The 21,319-nt window shown below is 35.1% G+C and overlaps 1 long non-coding RNA gene across 1 annotated transcript; it reads right to left on the bottom strand.

Moving 5' to 3' along the window:
• Positions 1–700: 700 nt before the first annotated feature.
• Positions 701–3,092, bottom strand: LOC150037858 (uncharacterized). Its single transcript, XR_016527851.1, has 2 exons — positions 2,887–3,092; positions 701–1,808 (listed from the first exon to the last, which is right to left on the bottom strand). It is a non-coding gene; the product is annotated as an uncharacterized LOC150037858 (long non-coding RNA).
• Between the last annotated feature and the right edge of the window lie 18,227 nt (positions 3,093–21,319).

The following is a 21,319-nucleotide window of genomic DNA, read 5'->3' as shown; positions in this document are numbered from 1 at the left end:
GGTGTTGGCCGAGGCTGCTCGACGCATGGCAGGGGTGTTGGTCGAGGCTGCTCGACGCATGGGCTGCCTTCCAACGCATCACCTCCATCTTTCTTCCTTCAGCCACATGCCATCCCCAACCATTCTTCTAATGCATCAACACCACCCTTCCAACGCATCAACATACAAAATTTATACTTAACCAAATTTCCAAATTTTTCCCCAATGTTAAGCTTCCAAATTCCCTATTTTCTTCAAATCTCCACTCTTTTCTCTACCATTACACACTAATTTCCACATCAACCTACTCACCACACTAGTCTTAGTAGGGAACATACTTAAGTAGAGAAATTAGGATTCGGGGTTCACATTCTCCATCCGTTCGGGGTGGGTCCCTGCGGGGCCCGACCTAGCGGATTTTTTGGACATCTGTTGGACGTGAAAAAATGCATACAAAAGTAGGAGGATTTCAAGGACAAACATCTACTTAGTGTGCATTCCTACATCTTGGGGTAGTGATGTCAATAGTAAATGAGAATGTGGAAGCTAAAAAGAGGAAGTAGCGGATATATCCCCTTTCTAGAAGGAAGTGGGGGAATATGTTAAGTGACCCTAAAGAAAAGAGTAGTGGGTAGTTAGACCCACTTGGGCTCCCCCACTACCTCCATGTTTTTAGGCTCTTTCCCACCTATAAATATAAAGTCTGGGAATGTCAAGACAAGGTACATCCACACACAACATTCACTTTGGCGTTGGGAGCTCAAGAGTGAATTCTGTCCTTTGTAAATTATTTTTAGAGTAGTTTTATGAGCAGTGTCACTGTAAATTGTGGTTTTCATAACTTTATTGAATAAAGTGTTATTTCCACAAAAGCGTGTATCTTCTTTACCCTTCTCTTAGACGTGAGCTAAGCACAACCCGTTCTAGGGTGCATGCGGGTTGGGTAAATAACTGTTGGAAAAATTTGGGTCTAAACAAGAGGGTTGGTCAAGGGTAACTTGACGCTGCAAGGGAAAAATTTTGAGTCATACGCAATACTGCGCTTTAGCCCCGTAACACTTGGCCATTTGGCCTTTCTATAAACCTTCATACACTATGATATTTGTTTAATACAGAAACTGAAAAAGATTTTATTTTTTAAAAAAAAATGAAAGAAAAAACTTTGTATATTGGCCACTCCACTTTATATATTCTTCTTTACAAAAAGGTGAAAGAATTTGACCTTGGCCACTAAGTGATTATAATGGACAAATAATATATAAATATAGACTTTAACTGCTTAATCAAATGTTATTTAATTAAAAGAAGGCCTAACAATGGTTGAATCCAACATTTGCAAATGTTTCCATTTGATACTTCTATTGCTATTGTATATTTTGATTGGGCTATCATTCAAGCTATAGAAGATTTTGCTGCCAATTCAATTGAGAATCTAGTTTGAATTAAAATATATAGTCCATCTCTCGAAAGCTATAAATAAGCTAAAAAAAGTTCCTAAAAAGTCTTGGAATCCCTCCCTCCAAATAAGTTAAAAGAATTTTTCTCTTGAAACTTAGTAGCAAAAGAAAAAAAAAATTTCTATAAAACTACAAACTTGTCTTAAACACACCTAAAACATAAAGAATGCTGAAATAAAGGTATCTATATTGGCCACCATAGCTGCATGATATCCACATAATAATGTAACAAGTTCCTAAATCTACTAAAAAACATATATTTAATATAAATTTACACATGTATAATATAATAAAATTTCACTCATCATTCTCTGTGAAGTGACTTTCGTGAAACAATTCCACTGGGCCGATATCTTCACAATTTTTTGTTGTCTATAATTCAACAAAAAATTATTAGTCAGGTATAATGAGATAATAAATAAAACAACAATGAATTTGCACCATACTAATTCATTTTGCACTTGTAGAAAGGATTTTGACCCACAACAATAGTTGAAATTGAGACATTTTCTACTCTTTGTCTAAGTGACACTTTGACTCTAAAAAAAATTTAAAAAGTTTTTGTAAGTCACTTTGACTCTCAAAACTAACTTAAAAGTTCCTAAATAATATCTAAGAAGCTTTTTTACTCTCAAAGCCAACCTAAAAAACTCTTAAAAAGTACTCAAATGACACTTTAACTCTTAAAGCAACCTAAAAAGGTCCTAAAAAGTATGAATAACAAACATATTATCAAAAGAAACTAGATAACAATTAAAATTCATCTTGTAACTCCATGTCCACAAGAATAGTTTTTGACATGCTTTCTATATACAACATTTTTTAACAAGCTTTTTGAACTCTAGAAAATGCGCGTGGAGTCCCTCTAGCCACAATCTATAAACAAATTAAGTTCCAAAACACACCCTTTTACATTTAGTTAAATAAGTAATTGAGTTTCTCTCTCTAACTTTATAAATCTTACTTTCTATTTTTTCCATCAACATAAATCACATAATAATGGAATATCATAATTCTAATCATCATCTATGTAGTTCAAATCATTTCACCTTTTTTTTTTTTTTTTTTTTTTAACTATTTGTAAAAAAAACAATAATTACAAGATAAGGTTTAAAATTGATGCTACAAATATAAGTAAGATAGAGAAAAAAGAGTATATTCAACTACAAGTTACTACCTTTAGTTAAAGCTCACTAATGTAATGTAAAAAGTGTGTTCTTTTTTCATTTCTTTTCTAATGCATTCATTTTAATCATTTGAAAAAGAGGAGAAAAAAGTTGTTGGAAATGAGCTAATGTAGCATTTAGAAGTTTCAATTAGATATTTATTTTAGTCCATGACACTCTAATACCCACCATTGAACTTTTTTTTTTTTAAGAAAAATCAATGTTAATCAAAAAAAAAAAAAAAAAAAAAAATAAAACTGTGTTAACACAATAGGTAAACTTACAGCGTGCAACTATCGGAGTTGGAGGAGCATGTGACATCGGCATTGGAGGAGTGTGCGGCTATCGGCATCGGAGGAGTGGCCGCCAGATCTCCAAGCTTGCAAAGAAAAAAGTGAATGAGGGAGGTGGAAGAAAAAAAACGTGAGGGGGAGGGAGGTGGTGAGTGGGAGGAAAATGGTGGAAAAGTAGAGTGAGAAAGGAAATGGGGGGAAAAGAAAGTGGGAATTAGGAAAAAAGGGGAAGGGAAAAACGGGGGAAGGAAAATGGGGGGAAAAGGAAAAATATATTTCTTTAAAACTCTAGGCGATATGTTATGTGTCGGGATAAGTGGCTAGTTGTGTCGGCATAAATATGTAAAAGAAAAAACGTAGGTGTTGCTTCATTTTAGTCGACGAATTAATATTACTTCAGGAGAAACTAGTCTATATCAATGAAAATTGATGGTTTGAAAAAAAAAAACGTCAAAACAAATAAAAATTCTTGTACTGTAAATTAAAATTGATGTTTGCATGTGAGAATCCATCCATGTAGTGTTTCAAGAGAAAACAAAGAAGAGAGGACCATAAAGAATCCACATCTAGCTTTTACTAAAGTGGTTTTTGTCTATTTGTGACAAATAAATATTTCCGTAGTAGGTCTTTCTTATATATAGATGTTGGAGAAATTTTCAAAGATAAAAAGAATGACAAATTATTTAACTATTTATAGAAATAGTAAAAAAAATATTACTAGACATTAATAAACTTCTATCCATTTTTATCAATGTTATATATATATATTTTATTTTTAAAAATCCCCCTAGATCCTAACCTAATTTAGAATGGTAGCAGCTTTTAAAACAATTAGTTTAGACCTATATGTTGTGCTTGTTTGAAATTTGAAAACAATCTTTGAAGATAACATCTAAATATAGATAAGAAATTAAAAGTGTTTGTTAAATCTCTACTACAAAATGAGCTATGTAGAGAGAATCTTTATCGAGTGGTTATGATTTTTCGAGTGTAGGTGTCTATTTGAAAGGAAATGGATGTGACTTTAAAATAATTTTTTATATTTTAAAAATAAAATCTTAGGACTAATAAATACAGTTGATGTTGGCAGGATGCAACTTTTTGAGATAGGATACAATAGATGTCAATTGGATGCATTTGTTGGGGGTGGAGATAGTTACACACATCGAATTGGTGCATTGATTCTTCCAATGTATATGTGAGATGTACGTGTAAAAGAAAAATAAAATAAATACTATTTACATTCTTAAAAAAATAAAAAAAATACAAAAAATAGAGGATTTAATTAAACGAAAGTAGTAATTAATATGGCGAGATAATGCATCATTTCATGTGACTTCAGAGTAGATAAATAATAACAGTAGCATTATATATATTACAATATTGTACTAGAATGTTAACCTATTAATTCGATAATTTAATTACAAGAACAAATTTTCTCTCTTTGTGCTGGATATCATTTTTTTTTTTACAAAAAGACGATAATATGAGAACATAAAATAAAAATTGTTACATTATCTAAATTTTAAAAGTTGACGGTAACTAAAATAAAATTGTATAATATTTATTATTGTATGTTAAAAGAAATACCATTTCAAAATATAATTAGAATTATAAGATTTCACATGTATTGTATATGTTTGTTGACTAATTAAATTATAAGATATTTCTTAAATTGAAAAACTTTATTGTTTCAACATAAAATTGCAATGCTATTATTTAAAATAAACCATAAAGCAATATAATTTATATTTTAATGTATTGCAATTTTTCCTTCTTACAAAATTGCTCTTTCATGTCTTTGACATCATGAAGTCTAGTATTGCATAATATTCCATGTGTTATTCTATGAATGCTTCACATATTTGTTAGTAAGGTCCTTTATCTATATTTCGGATGTGTTCGAGGTAAGTCCAGGATTTAAAAGGAAAATTGCATCATATGTCAAATACATTTTAAGAAATTAAAGTCATGACTTCAACGTTTTTGTAATTACAGGTGTGACAATCACATATCAATCACATGTCAATTACATAGAAATCAGATAGCAATCAAATTTTTAGATAGAAGTTTTTTTGACATATTTGCAAAAAAGTAAAACTTAGGATACACATCCAATTTTTAAATTTTTCTATTAAAGTTGCAACTGCCGCAATTTTAAAAGTGTAAAGTCTACATTACATTATTCTTTAAACAGAAAAGATATTTTTCCAAATACATTCTAGATGAGGAGCTTAAGAAATAGTTAGTTTTGGTATACTATGAAAAAAATAAAATCAAATAAAGAATTAATCTTATTTTACCATTGTTGTTTAAGTTCTCAACCATGTGGATTTCAATACTCTCAAAATTTCTCATCTTTAATTTTGAGTGTTTTTTTTTAAAAATGTTTATTTGGTTGTGAATATTTTTAGACACAATTACAAATAACATTACACTTGATAATCTTTTTAAATATTATCATAACTTTGTATTAACAATTCTTTATATATATATATACATATAGAATTTGTATTATGGTTATGTAAAATGGATTTTTTTTTTAAGAATTATGGATAAATAGACAAATAATCATAAAGTATAGCGATCGAAATTGAATTTAAACCATTAATGAAAAATATATGCAAATTTGAAAAGAGGAATAGTCTAGTATCTGAAGGAACACTAGTGAAGAGAACCTTGAGCAGAAGATGATCGACCAAATTCCATTAATTATCTAATACTAAGTTTACAGTAAACATACAATAGATATGTATTTAAAATAAATTACAGAATGTTTTACAAGTAAAGAGAACAAGAAATATCACCTTTGAAGAACCTTTCTTCACGAATCCTCCCTCGAACGATCGCGAACAGCTTATAGACCTTCTTCAAGAATTTCTCGAACCAAAACTCGGACACAACCACAATTGAGTCCTCGGTATTCGTATTATAAATATATTTTTATGTCCACTATACATAACTAATCAATTGTGCATTGACCCTTCACAAATTGCTCATAAGTATAGCTGGATCAAAATTACCATTTTGTTTCTATAGTTACATATAACTCCTTAAGTACCAATGATCCCTCTAATGAACAATGAATTATAATTCAACTATAATTGAACCCCTTTCTGGTCAAGAGAAGGTGTGGCGCCACTTTGTTCAAGCCCTAGAATCAGTCTTTAAGGGAGCAATCTCTACTTACCGTAATAGAAGGGGATGAGTGAATTCCTTCTTGTGTAGCTGTATTTCCAGCTTCTCAATCAGACGAATCCTCAAAATGGTAGGTATATTGAGTTGGCGAACCTGGTCACTCTCACCCATGTAGATCAAAGGACCGCCTTCACAGGCAGGAGTTCACAACTCATAGGATTCAGGCCAAGTCTTCTAGAGTCATCTTAGTGAAATGTAAATCTCTTCTAACAATGGTGTTATAAAGAGAGACTATTAATTTCATGGTCCGATCTTATACAAACTCTTTGTATAAGATACTCTCGCTCACATGTGTCTACATGCATGATCAGGATCAAATCATTTGTAGCAGTTTACAACAATTGTAACAACTACAAAATAGGTCGTATCCGTAGTGTTATCACGATAAGGTATCCATCCTTATCCATCTATTACAGACCGTTTAGGTTATCACTTCAACATGATCTATCTGTATGTCTCCACATACATGTTTAAGTTACAACAGATAACCTCAGATCTTAGTTTATTGTATTTTGGGTTAATACAACTAAATGTCGAATGAAATACCTCTTATTTTATTAAATAAATAAAATATTTATCTATATACAATTACAAACTACAAGATCACGAGATTTAGGGCATCAATCCCAACAGTCTACCCTCAATGCATTTTTGGGAGAACTAGCTAACTCTGGATTCGAATGACATTTTATCCCTAACTTCAACAGTAAGTGTTTCAGACCTTTCATGTACGGATGTGATATATAGACTATAGATGTAAAACATCATGATCCAATAACTAAGATATGTATGTAAGGACAAATTAGAACACATTATTTCATTGAAACCCCTTTAGGCAAGAATAAACAAGCCTTTGACGCTTGTTTTCTACCTACTAAATTAATACATTTCTCTACCATTTATTGTACTTTTTCACTTTTAAGTTAATATTTTACTTGACCACTTTTAAGTTTGAAATTTCTTCTTTTTGGTTTTTTTAAAAGCATATTTGACCGGGATCTTTTGCATCGTTGAAGGGGAGTTTTTTTTTTCACTTTCTTTTTTCTTTCCTTCCCCCCCCATTTTTAGTGATTTTTTTTTTTTATTAATTACTAACAGTTTATCTTTATTTTATTTATTTTGTTTTAGAAAAATGGTCGATTTAAAATTATAGTTAAAACCTAAACTAGATTATCAGTTAATTCAAATTTCAACATAGTGACATACCCCCTTTTTCCATATTTAAATATTTTATTTGAATAATATTTTTAGATTTAACTATTATTTATTATATAATAATAATAATAATAATAATAATAATAATAATCCACAAAGTTATCACCGGTGAGTATATTGCTTTAATAATACTTTTTTACTCAGTAAAAAAATTAAGAATTTAAATTTCGGAGAAATTGAATAATATATTTTTGTTTACCAAGTAATAATGCATGCTATTATGGTTTATTCCTTTGTTATCCAATAATTAGCTCGAAATATGCTATCTAATGCACCCATAGTATGTATTTTGTAATTAAGAAATGTATTATATTCTATTATTGTTTAGTCCCTCAATCAGATTTTTTGAATAAATAAAATAATAAACTAATTAGAGACTCGATACTCTTGTTATAAAATGCAAATAGTAAAATAATAAAAATTGATATTTGTTAAAAATTTGAAAGTACATACTACAATTCAGAGATTAAATTGTTACTTTCATAAAAGTTTAGGGACTGAAAGTGTCTTTTAGCCAAATATTTTAAAATAAGAGGGAAAGATTTATTTAGTCAAATGTTTATTTAAAGAATAACCCATCAAGACAAAGCAATAGTTTTTGATGCACTGTTTTGTTTGTAAATGTTAGGAAAACAATCTAAGATTAATTAAAAAGAGGCCTTACTTATACTCTCTTTACTTGTAACTAATCAACGAATGAACCAATAAAGAATAAGAAATAATAATGTTAACTCTGATTGAAATTAAAAAACACACAAATATTAAGGATTCCTCGAGTCCCAAGCCTGTGATAATCGTCGATCATGAGTGCTTTTTGGATAGGTTAATCATCCCGCAACCAACACATATCAGTTCGGAGATTTCATTGGAATGATCTTCTACAAACTCCACCTTCAATAAATCCTTAATATTTTTTGAAGTTTCTTTCCCAGATGGAGTTAACCTTAATGAAAAGCGGCTTTAAACACTTCCAAACCTTGAATCTAGACCTGAAACATCATGGGTAAAGATATTTTAGGTCCAATTTTTAATGGGTAATATAGAATCTACCAAAAAATAACACTAAAACACTTAACCAAACAATACCGGCAGTGGCTGTGGAGATCCGTTGGCGGCGGCGCGACAAATTTGAGGACGCACGGCTGGCGGAGCGTCTCCGTCCGTGTCTGAGAATAACGGCGCGGCGGTGGTTGGACGTCGATGGTACCGGCGCTGATCCGTGTTCGCGACGAAGAAGATGAAGAAAGGGGCTGTCTACGTGGCGCGTAAAGGATCAAAAATAAAAATTAATAACTGTGTCAAATGGTAAAAGTTAAGAACTTAGTTAAATTAAATACATATTTTCAAGACCAAATATTCTTACTCTAATTACACAATTAGTAACTTTTTTTTTTATTTACATATTTTCAAGACCAAATATCAAAGGACAAATTTCCTTTTTTAAAAAAAAAAAAAAAATTCAACCATTCCATTTCTTTTCAGAGTAGATTTCCTTTTGCCATATTCAAGACAACTCGAACCATGTTCAAACTCTCGAACATACTCATTAGACAACTTGGGGTGTCAAATGAGTATAATAGGCTTATAACATTAGAATAATTTATTTCTAGATGGAAAAAAATGATGTGCTAGTTTGACTCTGTAGTGATTTTGTTGTGCCGATTTTTAATTAAAATGTATTCATCCAATAGAATCTCCACATTCTTGTTTGCTTTGGCTGAGATTATTGTTCCTTCTTTGTACATTATATGTTTGAAGTTTAAGAAAAATCGATCAACTCAAACCAAACTATTCAATTCGGATCCTAATCAATGACACTGTCCCTGCATTCACTAACCTCCCAGTAAATGTAGGAGCAGGTAAACTCACATTGGTATGCTGACACTAAAGTGCACATATTGATTGTCAAACAAATAAGAGTACCTCATTTTTATCCTTGCCAGACAACATCGTATCAAGTTCACAACTTGAGTGATTGTACTCCCAATAAAACACACCACAAAATTCGTACTTCAATGAAAATATGCAATTATAGTTACATAAATATTACCACGAAGAAAACATTAGAAATCTATTAGAACACAGATCAAATCATCATTTTTCTACCTAATAAAACCACATAGTTTTTGTCTGATATTAGAAATCAAAGCAACATATCAGAATATAACACTACCAATATCATCCCTATTCCCTACCAAGAAATCTACAATAAGTTCACAAAAGTAAACTCTTGAAGTCTTGAGACAATTGATCCAAAATCGTGCAGCTGTAAGATCTACACCTTACAACATAGCAACATAAAATTTAATAACCCAAAAACAAAAAGGAGTTAAATCATATCAACACATACCTCCAGAACTAAGATCTAAACAACAAAAATCAAAAGGAGCCATACAAATGATCTGATAAACTACAACAGTTAAAGATCGTAGTCTGCACAAAAGACCCACAAATATTCCCAAAAGAAAATCAAAACCACTAAAAAATTATGCATAAATAATTTTACGAGTAAAAACCCAAAAATTTGTTTGTGGGCAGAAGGCCAATGAAAAACACTCTAAAGAGAGCAAAAAAGAGAGACCCAATATCGGTGAAGACAGGAATCACCAAGTTTCCAAGTGAAAAGAGTCGGTGCATGAAGGACGTGGAAGACAAAATAACATGAAAACCCTATCAGATAGAGGGAAAAAAGGGCCGCTATAACAAATATCACATAGGGTAGCATAAAAAAACGTTATCGTTGGCTTTTCATAGCGTTTTCGGAATATTGGCATAGCCTATGCTATTGAAAGTCCTCTACTTTCCATAGCATTTTTTTAACTCTATAAAAAACGCTATAAAATATCAACTTTTGATACTATATATTCAACGTTATGAAAACATTTCATAAAAAGCGTTGGAAAAAAGGCTATAAAATTTCTTTTATAGCATGTTTTATAGCGATAAAAAAACGCTATAAAAGACTTTCTATAGCAATTTTTATAACAGTAGAAAATGTTATAAAAGCCTTTCTATAGCATTTTGAAGATGTTGTTGTAGCCAATGTTATTAAAAGTCTCTGACTTTCTATAGCTTCTTTTCAATATTACGAAAAAAGCTATAAAAAGTACTTTTTTTATTGCATAATTTTAATATTATGAAAACTTTTCATAGCAATAGGAAAATGCTATTATTGAATTTTGATAGCAATTTTTTATCATAGTAAAAGAAAAATTCTATAAAAATTATAATACATTTTTATCTCGTCGTGATAGTCGATTTTGATGAAGTTGTATATCATTGATGTAACACTTTATACCCGTAACATATTATTACAAATGTAACTATAAAATCAATTGTAATCATATAAAGCTTTAATATTATATTCAAGTACATTTATATCAAAATAAATATTAATTAGTATAACTATTGCTTGTTATGGAATGCTTCAATCAATACAACACTCCACATATATAAATAAACATTTTTTTTTTGTAGGGTCACCACATTATCCAAATTACATTGTGACAAATGGCAAAAAAAAATGACAACCTTCACTTTCTAGTTTCCTTAAGACAAATAAGTATCCTTTATTCTTCACTTCTTAAAGTGATGCACCCTTTAATATTCACGTCCAAAAATTTCCAAATCTCTTATCCTTGCTTACTAAAAGGAAACCATATTTACCATCAAATTCATCTTAAAACTCATTCATCAAATGGGGCAACATTTTTCTAAAAAATAGAGTACAATTGAATATGATGCAAAACTAAAAATGTAGAACACAAATGTGGGAAAAAATACTGCAATCAACTATAGAGAACCATATACAAAGTTAAAAAACAGAGATATCACAAGTTTCCCCTTTGATTCAAGAAACCTATAATATCAAGGGTTCAAAGGATTGACATTCTATACATACACACACAAAAAACTAAGAAGAACACGATTTGGCTTTTGGCTAGATTGAGTGTATGTGTTGAAGAGAAGTCATGCATGAAACTTATAAAGAGTAGCTTACGACACAATAGAATAATCTATTTTAAAACTAACCATTGATTATCTAAAATTTTCATATGCAAAAGTTGTCAAGCTTTTGTCAATCCGTATGCTTGTACTGAAGCTTGGTCCTCAACTCCATGATTTGGCTTTTGGCTAGATTGAGCTCCAAATCCCTACGACCTTTTAGTAGGAAAAACAAATGAAAACGAGACAAAGAAGAAAATTTCAAGCAATAAGACTAAAGTTCGAGTGGATTAGTAGGTGGGACTTGAAGACACTCCTCAACGATAATGAATCATAAGTCAGCGATGATAAACACTGTATTGATAGTATTTTTTCATGTAGCATAGTTATTGTTGTTAAGTTTTTCAGCGGCAAGTAAATTTTATGTAGCGGTTGTCATTATGAAATTGCATAATTTATGTATATTAGTTATACATGCATTACCCAGTTAGACAATCAATCATTTTAGCAAAATAAACTGATGCACCCTGTCCGACGGAAAATAGGGTGTTTGTTTCAACAAACGCTACTTTCCTGGAGGAGGATCATATAAGGGAGCACATTCCACGAAGCAAAGTCGTGTTGTGTGAGCTTTCCAATGAAACTACTGAAACTTCAACAAGAGTTATTGAAGAGCCTGCTACATCAACAAGAGTTGTTGATAGGAGTTCATCTAGTAGGTCAATTCCACCTCAAGAGTTGAGGGAACCTCAACGTAGTGGGAGGGTTACGAACCCACCCGTTCGCTATCTGGGTTTCATGAAAATCCTTGCTATGGTGGCAGATGGTGACGTTGAGGATCCGGTGTCTTATAAGAAGGAAATAGGGAATGTTGACGGGGATGAATGGGTCAAGGCCATGGATCTCGAGATGGAGTCAATGTAGTTCAACTCAATATAGGATCTTGTAGATCAGCTTGATGAGATTCGCCTTATAGGCTGTAAATGGATTTACAAGCACAAACGGGGTGGTGATGGGAAGGTACAGACCTTCAAGACTCGATTTGTGGCAAAGGGTTATATCCAGGTCGAGGGAGTCGACTATGAGGTGACTTTCTCGCCTGTTGCCATGTTAAAGTCAATCTGAATCCTCTTGTCCATTGCACCTTTTTATAATTATGAGATCTGGAAAATGGACGTCAAGACGGCCTTTCTGAATGGTAATCTTGAGAAGACCATTTATATGGTGCAAACCGAGGGATTCATAGCCCAAGGTCAAGAGCAAAAGGTTTGCTAACTGAATCGGTCCATTTATGGACTGAAACAGGCGTCTCAATCTTGGAACATATGGTTTGATAGTGCGATCAAGTCGTATGGCTTTGACCAAAACGTTGATGAACCTTGTGACTACAAGAAGATCATCAACACTTCAGTAGTCTTCTTAGTGTTGTATGTAGACGATATCCTACTCATTGGGAATGATATAGGTCTGCTGACTGTAGTTAAAAACTAGCTAGCGACCCAATTCCAAATGAAAGATTTGGGAGAGGCTCAGTTTGTTCTAGGTATACAGATCTTTCAAGATCGTAAGAACGAAGTGCTAGCACTGTCTCAGGCATCGTATATTGACAAGATGTTGCTCAAGTACTCGATGCAGGACTCCAAGAGGGGCCTACTATCGTTCCAACATGGAGTCACTTTGTCTAAGGAAATGTGTCCTAAGACTCCTCAAGAGGTTGAGGAGATAAGACGGGTCCCATATGCGTCTGTCGTTGGCAGTTTATGTACGTGATGCTCTATGCTCGTCCAGACATCTGTTACGTTGTGGGCATAGTCAGTAGGTATCAGTCTAACTGATGCGTTATTTTATGAGGTGAATTATGGATGATATGCAATGGTGTAATTGCGTTGAGCACTCAAGTTTCCTCAGCAGAATCCAAGTGTTAACTCCACTGAGTTTCTTGGTAAGTCCAGGGTCGAACTCAGGGACTTGTGAAAACAGGTTGCATTGGTAATTTTTAGGAAAACTTTCCGGTAACCACATAAATCAATAGTTGTTAAGATTGTTGTTTGCGTTAATCAAAAATAAAAAAATGCAGCGAAGTTTGAAAAGAGTTGATAAAACGGGAGATACGATGAATATGCGGTGAATGGGTTGAGAAACGTTTCGACTAACACTTCCTAGTATGCGTTCATGCTATGCGATCATGCAACATGCATACAACAGTAAACCACCTATCGGTGCGAATGCCACGGCTTCTAAGGCTAGAACGCATGCGATATATGCGATAAGTCTATAGGACCTACACATAAGCCTCTATTCTTATTTATGCGATAACAACATGACACACACACAAATAAGGCAACCACATAATATCATACCTATCTCTAGGATGCATGCGATGCAGGTTGGCAAACAGAGCTTATTTCTAAGTCCCTATTTCTTGTTTATGCAATTCTAATCCTGTTTTCTCGAGTCTAGATTCTAACCTAGCTCTCTTGAATCGTAGGTTCTTTCTTTAGACTCTCTCTCGAGTAGCCCTAAAGGGATGTTTGGCACAGCATAACATAAGATAATCGCAAGCAATGAACTTCCTAGGTCATGTTAGCTTAGTTCTTCTCAACCCATTCGACTAGTTTAGCTACTCATGCATACTAAGAGAGTGAATAGATGTAGAATAAGAACTTCCATTGTATAAATATAAAGATGAAGTACAAAATAACAATGCAAGTATAGAATAAAGAGCCTGGTAGTAATCTCTTGCTTCCTAGGCTTTTAAACTGTCTTTCTACTCGTGTTCAAAAAATAATCTCGCTCTCGCGAGGGTCGGCCCGCTCTCTACTTCTACGCCTCAAGTTTCTCTCTCGAGTTGCCCTGAGCGATCTCCGGTGTCACCACTCTGCTCTTGCTCCGCCTTAAAACGAAAAAAAAACTATGAACAAAGACGTGCGATCCAAACGTATGAATTTTTTAACCCCTTTTCTGAAGGTTACCTTTGGTATCTAAAGAACATCCAGGGTGAACGGCGGCTTCTCTCTCATGATTTCACAGATGGGATGACTTTAATTCCCTGACTGATGCGCCGAATATTTGTCACTGAAAAGCTGAATGTACTAGTTATCGTTAGCGGCTGTCAACTTAATTCGAATTCACTGTCGTCAGCTTTCTATCCCAGAGCGATTAATTAGTCTTTCATCCAGATGCACCCACCATGTTGTGCCGACCAAGTTGTGCCAATCTTTCTTGAGCAAATTTTTGCGAACACGATCACTGCAAAGCCTTGCGGTAATGCTACGCTCGACCAAGACTTCCTATGATCGCAATTTTCGCCTTGCGTCAATGCATATTTTGCATAAAAATACAAAAATTAAATGTTCATATGCGATGAACGCATGTGACTGCAATATTACGAATTTGATGCTTTTCTGAAGCAATTTAACATGTTTTATCAATGCAAGCCAGCATTGTTTAAAAATTTAGCACTATGATAACGTGCATTTCTACCCGTTATCACTAACCTAGGCCAGGGTGACTGGACCGCAGTAAAGAACATCCTCAAGTATATTCAGAGAACGAGAGACTACATGCTCGTGTATGGTTCAAGGGATTTGATCCTTACAGGATACATGGATTATGACTTTCAGACTAATAAGAACTCTCGCAGGTCCACATCAGGGTCAGTCTTTACTCTTAATGGAGGAGCTGTAGTATGGTGAAATACTAAGCAGGGGTGCATCGCTGACTCCACTATGGAGGCGGAGTATGTAGCGGCTTGGGAAGCTGCTAAGGAAGCCGTCTGGCTCAGGAAGTTCTTGACAGACCTGGAAGTTTTTCCAGATATGTCTAGGCCCATTACTCTCTATTATGGTAAGAGTGGGGCAGTGGCAAACTCCAAGGAGCTAAGAAGTCACCGACACGACAAACACATAGAGCGGAAGTATCATCTGATCTGCGAGATAGTGCATCGAGGGGACGTGATTGTCACGCAGATCGCTTCGAAGCACAATGTTGCTGACTCGTTTACAAAGGCTCTCATGGCTACAGTGTTTGAGGGTCACCTACGGAGCATGGGTCTACAGGATCACCCGCAGCTGGACTAGGGCAAGTGGGAGATTTTCTTGTACTGGGCTTTTATGCTCTAGTTTATTATTTTCTACTAAGTTTTTTTGTACACCCCACTTCGCTTTAGGACAAGTGAGAGATTGTTGGGGTTGATGCCCTAAAGTCGTGTGTCCTGTAGTTTGTAAACAGTATGTACAAACACTTGTGCTGTTAATATGAGATATTTACTTCACACATTATTTTTTGCTCGGTTAATTGTTTTATTTGCTATACCATAAACCATTAAACATAAAATCCTTGGTTATCTGTATGTGACTTAAGCATGTATGTGGTGACATACAAGTGGATCATGTCTTGAGTGATAACCAAAATGGTCTATAATAAATGGATAAAGGAGGAAACCTTATCCTAGTAACGCTACGGATGCGGCCCGCTTTGTGGAATGGTCACAAGTGTTGTGACATGTCACAGATGGTCTGATCCTGATCATTCGTGTTAGAGACATGCGAGCGGGGGCGTCCTATACAATGTATAAGACTTGACCACGAAGTATTAACGTCTCGTTATATAACTCCGTTCATGGCAGAGACTTCACTTCACTAGGATGACCATAGGTAACATGACCTCAATCCTAAATGAGTTGAGAACTCTTGCCATGGAGGGCGATCCTTTGATTTGTATGGGTGCGAGTGGCCAGGTCGTCGATTCAAACCTACCATTTTAGGGATTCATCTAATTTGGGAGCTGGGAATTTAACTACACAAGATGGAATTCACTCCTTCCTCAAGGCAGGGGTAAGTAGATAGATGGCTTCTTTAAGGGTTGATTCTGGGGCTTGAACGATGTGGCGCCACACACCTTCTCTTGGCCCGAGAGGTGTTCACACATAGTGGACTATGTTGTAGTGTTCATTAGAGGAATCAGTGGCACTTAAGAAGCGAGATGTAACTACAGGGGCAAAACGGTAAATTGGTCCAGCTGTACTTGTGAGCATATGTGAAGGGTTGTCGTACTCATGATTGGTTATATCCAATGGACACAGAATATATCTATGGTAAGAAGAGTTCAGCTGTTGGTCTTTAGTGGAATCACTGACAGTTAACAGATGGTGGATCTCGTGGCTAAAGAGTTTAGTCAGCTATTCACGTACCATTGGAGCTTTGAGCCACAGGTCCATTAGGTCCCCTGGGTAGCTTGGATAAAGTCGAGAACCAGTGTTTGGGTTAATTTGAAATGTTCAAATTGACAAGAGGAAGTTCAATTATATATGATATAATTGGACTAGTTAATTATGTATGATATAATTGGCTAAATGTATGAGATACATTATTTTGGAGGAAATGAGATATAAATATGATTTATATCAAGTAGAGGAGAAAATACTATAGTAGATATATGATATCAATCTATAGGATATAAATATAATATGATTATATTTATTAATTAATTACTTGATTAATTATATGATAATTAACCAATTTTTCCACATTCGGAAGTGGGTAGTGGGCAGCGTTGGTTATGGTAATCGACGGATTAAAAATGAAAAGAGGTTTTCATTTTGAGCGGTGCATTCAGTATTTTTCGATCGCCCAAAAGAATTCGTGAAAACGATCGCCCGAGAGTCTATACGATAGTAGCTCTTTCGTCTAAACGATCATCTACCTCACAATTTCTCTAAACGATCGTATACGTTTTTCCTAAACGATCGTTCAGCTTTTCCTACACGATCGTGTAGCTCTTCTATACAATAAGCACTTTCGCATACGATAGCACTGTATTATCTCCCACTTGCTTATCGTCTACACGAATCGTTGTTCTCCGTCCTTTACCAAACTCACCAAAGCCCACTCTTTGGGTTTTCACTCCGAGAATACCTGGGGTTCATGAGTGGTGGTGTTGTCCCCGCTACAGCGTTCATGTTCGTGTTGATCGTGTTGTTGTAGTCGACGTTCCCGTCGGGTGTTGGTATATCTGTTGGAGGGATCCACTGCTTAGGGTTCAGAAGTTCGAAGAGAATCTTCAACTGGTATGAAACCCTTTCCCTGTTATTTATTGTATTCTGAGCATGCCGATAATTAGATTTATGTGCATAACTGTTTGTGTTGAATGTATATCTTTTGTATTTTAGTCACTGTAAAATCGGAGCGATCTAAACACGCTCATGGAACTTTTGGTATGAGATCCTTCAGTTGGATAGTTGGAGGAGCTGGACAGCCTAAATTGCATACCGCTCGCTGAACCCGTCTCTGTGCGCATTAACACGATCGAAGCGCCACGACACTATAAAAACTCCTTTCCGTTTACGTCGTGTGGGAGTGCAGCAACGCTAGGGTATAGCACCATGACATTGTTGTACAGAAAGGCTTCTGTACAGTGCGTTTTTCTCCAGATTGACACCAGAAAAATCCACAAATGACTTAGACTTTAAAAATTACAGACTTGATAGAAAATTTGTGCCTAAAACAATAGGCCCTTATATACCAAATAAGCAGTATAATTCTACACAAACCAATCCTAAAAACATTCAAAATTCGTAAACCCACATTCATCATACATAAATGCAGAATAGAAACAATCCCAGCATAACCATGTATTTAATTAAGGAAAAGTGAAAATTGAGACTAAAAAAAACCGCGATCTAATACCAATTGAAGGATGCGCAAACATCCGACGCGAAAGTGGATTGTAGCCCATTTTTATTTTTACAGAAACACAAAACTATAGAGGATAAAAACTATACATACACATTTAGACAAGATGCTTTAACTAGAAAAAGAGAAGAAAAAGGATTGAGTAATACTTACTCTTGAAGACTTGGCTCTCCGTATAACTCTTTTTTGGTCACGAACTCAATGATCTCCCATGATCTCGAACACACTAAAAACACAGTAGCCTAAAAAAGGCACTACCATAATGAAACCTTTGTATTTGATAACTTGTAGAAATATAATTTATTTATACTGTTTTATTTAGATATTGTGGTAAAAATAAAGAAAAGTTGAATCGATAGTATACAAATTGGCTAAGAAATGAAAAAATTATGAAATGTCGTAAATACACCCACTAACACCATTGCGATGGTAGAATAGAATATTTAAGTTTCTGTTTTGCAGGAAATTAGTCACCGCATGCGTTCATGGCTCAAAGACAAAATAAACAACGCATCTACATTGCATTACGCCCATCAATCAAGAACGAAAAGATGATCAACACAATGACGGTGCATGCGACAATCGATCAAGAGCTTTAGCAATTAACGCAATTTCAACCGCATGTGGTAATAAAAAATAACACCGCATGCGGCGATAGATCAAAGATGTGGAGAGCAATGCATTTGCGAAAGAATCTGACAAGTGTACATCTTTCAGTTGTGCATTTCTGACGGATTGATTGCGTAACATAAGGGATTTTCCATTCCGCCATTTCAGGAACTACCATAACTATACAGTAGGGACCAAAAATGCAAAGAGCCAAAGCCTCACCTATAAATAACTTCTTCAAATTCACTGAAAGATATACAGGGAGACGTGCATATATTGGTTATGTGAGAGATGCTAGTCTGAAGCGACTATCTAGAGTAAATCCAAGAGAACCACGAGACAAGGCCGAGAGGTGAGTCTCTGAGCAGCAAATTCTTCCAATTCCCGAAGTCGAAGCTTTGTGAAAAGTTCAATTCTATCGGGAAAGCAAGCTTGAGATGGAAGCTTTCCTTTCCACCATATCCACACGCCGACAAGCACAAATCTCTGATCGGGATCTGTTTCAAGACGTTGACACTCTTTCTGTATTTGTTTCTATCCTTTATTTCATCATTTGTATTCATCTTCTTTAATCCTTCATTCACGACATGTATCAAACGCTTAATTTTAGAATTAAATGTGATCATCGTCACCATTATCATCTCTTTGTCTCTTTCCATACATTGATCATTCACTTTCTCCATGATGTGTTCTTAATCCCCGTAGTGAAAAGCAAGAATTAAGCGAGTGAGTTAATTTGTGTTAAGTAATTAATTAAGTTTAGCTAAAGCATGCTCAACGACATCTTCACCCGTGAGAGCAGAAGTGAAGATGTTATTCCGCCTATCGAGAGAATGTTGGAAGAATGCGTTAACTAAAGCGAGAAGTATTTCTAAAGATGGAAACAACCTTTCGTTCATCACATTCATACCTGTTTCACATAGAGATATAGTAACGCGGCCGATCACCGAGAGGTGTACGCCAAGGGAAAGCGGAACCTTGTTGCATCCTTAACACAATTAACAAACTTACGATATTTTTACTCTGTACTCTTTCACCTTTTGCTTCAATTCATAAGACTTGCCATCGTATACATCTATACTTTGTACAACTTCACAGTCAGTTCTCGACCTCAGTATCAAGTATCATATATCTTGTATCATGTATCATAGTAGATTAAGACTTCATCAACGCATTTTTATTTTACTTAATCAACGCATTTTTACTTCCATCGCAATCTACATTTCTGTATAAATCAACATTCTCTATTCATTATTAAAACCGGTCGCATGTATCACATAAGTATCGCATTAATGAAAACAATCTTCGTGTTCAACCTCGGATCATTTTGAGAAACTTGCGTTGGAATTATACTTGGTTTCAGTGCAAGGAAACTTGTGACACGCACTACTTCATCGCATATTATGAGCATATCATTAACAACGCATATACTTAGACGTAGTATCGCAATAAACTATCTTTATCACAAAATACTTTAGCGCATATAGCACATCATTCATTTCATTCACAAGACATGCGTTAGAGTTAGATAAAGATAAAAGGACATTCTCATATAAAATACCGTCAACAAGTTTATGGTGTCGTTGCTAGGGATCTGGACTTGTTCATTCATTAACATTCATATTTGTCCACATGCTTAAAGACTAAAGTATTATCAACAAGTTTATGGCGCAGTTGTCGGGGATTGGTAATGGTTAGTGTTGAATACCTTTGTGGTATTTTGCCGGACAGATCACTTTGTACTGTCTGTTTAACGCGAAGAACAAGCTGACGGTTTATGAGTACTGGAACTGATCCACAATTCGAAGCTGACCCAGAGATCGAGCATACTTTTCGCGCTAGGGCACGCCAGAATAGGGCTAGGGGATGAAGAGTCAATATGGCAAATAACGAGGGGCCTGAAGGAAATCAACGGGCAAATCGGCCAGTGCAAGAGCTTGTATTTCTTGCTGCTGACCGCAATATCCTCACGAGGAATTATGCGGTGCCCAATCTCTACGTCTTCTCGCCTGAAATTTCACGCCCAATGGTTGAGGAGAACGCATGCTTTGAAATAAAGCCGGTCATGCTCCAAATGATACAAAACACGGGGCAATTTGGAGGTCTACAAGGTGAAGACCTATATGCCCATCTGATCAACTTTATGGAGATGTTCAGCACGTTCTCCATCCTTGGCGTCACCCCTGAAGGTATTAGACTTTACCTCTTCCTATACACACTGAGGGATGAGGCAAAGAGGTGGGCTCATTCGTTGGAGCCAAATTAAATAACGTCACAGGACCAGTTGGTGGAACGGTTCATGAAGAAATTCTTCCCTCCGGCAATCAACACAAAGAGACGGAGGGATGTGTTGAATTTCGAACAGAAGGGTTATGAAACTTTGAGCACCACCTGGGTGTGATTTAGACAATTAGTGAAGAACTATCCGCACATCGAGATTCCCGATTGCGTTCTGATGGAGACTTTTTATAATGGCTTGGATTGATCAACGCAAGCAGTTACTGATGCCTCCGCAGCAGGACGGTTAATGGTCAAGACGTATGCAGGAGAAAAGATCATCTTAGATCGTATTTCGTGAAATACAGATGAGTGGTTAAATAATGGGTATGAGAAAAGTGGCTTAGAGCAAAGAAGAGCAGAAAGTGCCATTGTACCAACTAATACGATGAGCACCCTGGCCGACCAGATGGCCACTGTGACCTCGCTCCTCCAGACTATGGCTATTCAACAAGGACATCTCTCTCAAAGTGCAGCGCAAGCCAATG

Source organism: Benincasa hispida, chromosome 2 (genome assembly GCF_027475165.1).
Source record: "Benincasa hispida cultivar pf3 chromosome 2, pf3_genome.v1.1, whole genome shotgun sequence".
In the NCBI taxonomy this organism is placed as follows: domain Eukaryota; kingdom Viridiplantae; phylum Streptophyta; class Magnoliopsida; order Cucurbitales; family Cucurbitaceae; genus Benincasa; species Benincasa hispida.
This window is presented reverse-complemented; position numbering and strand designations above follow the sequence as displayed.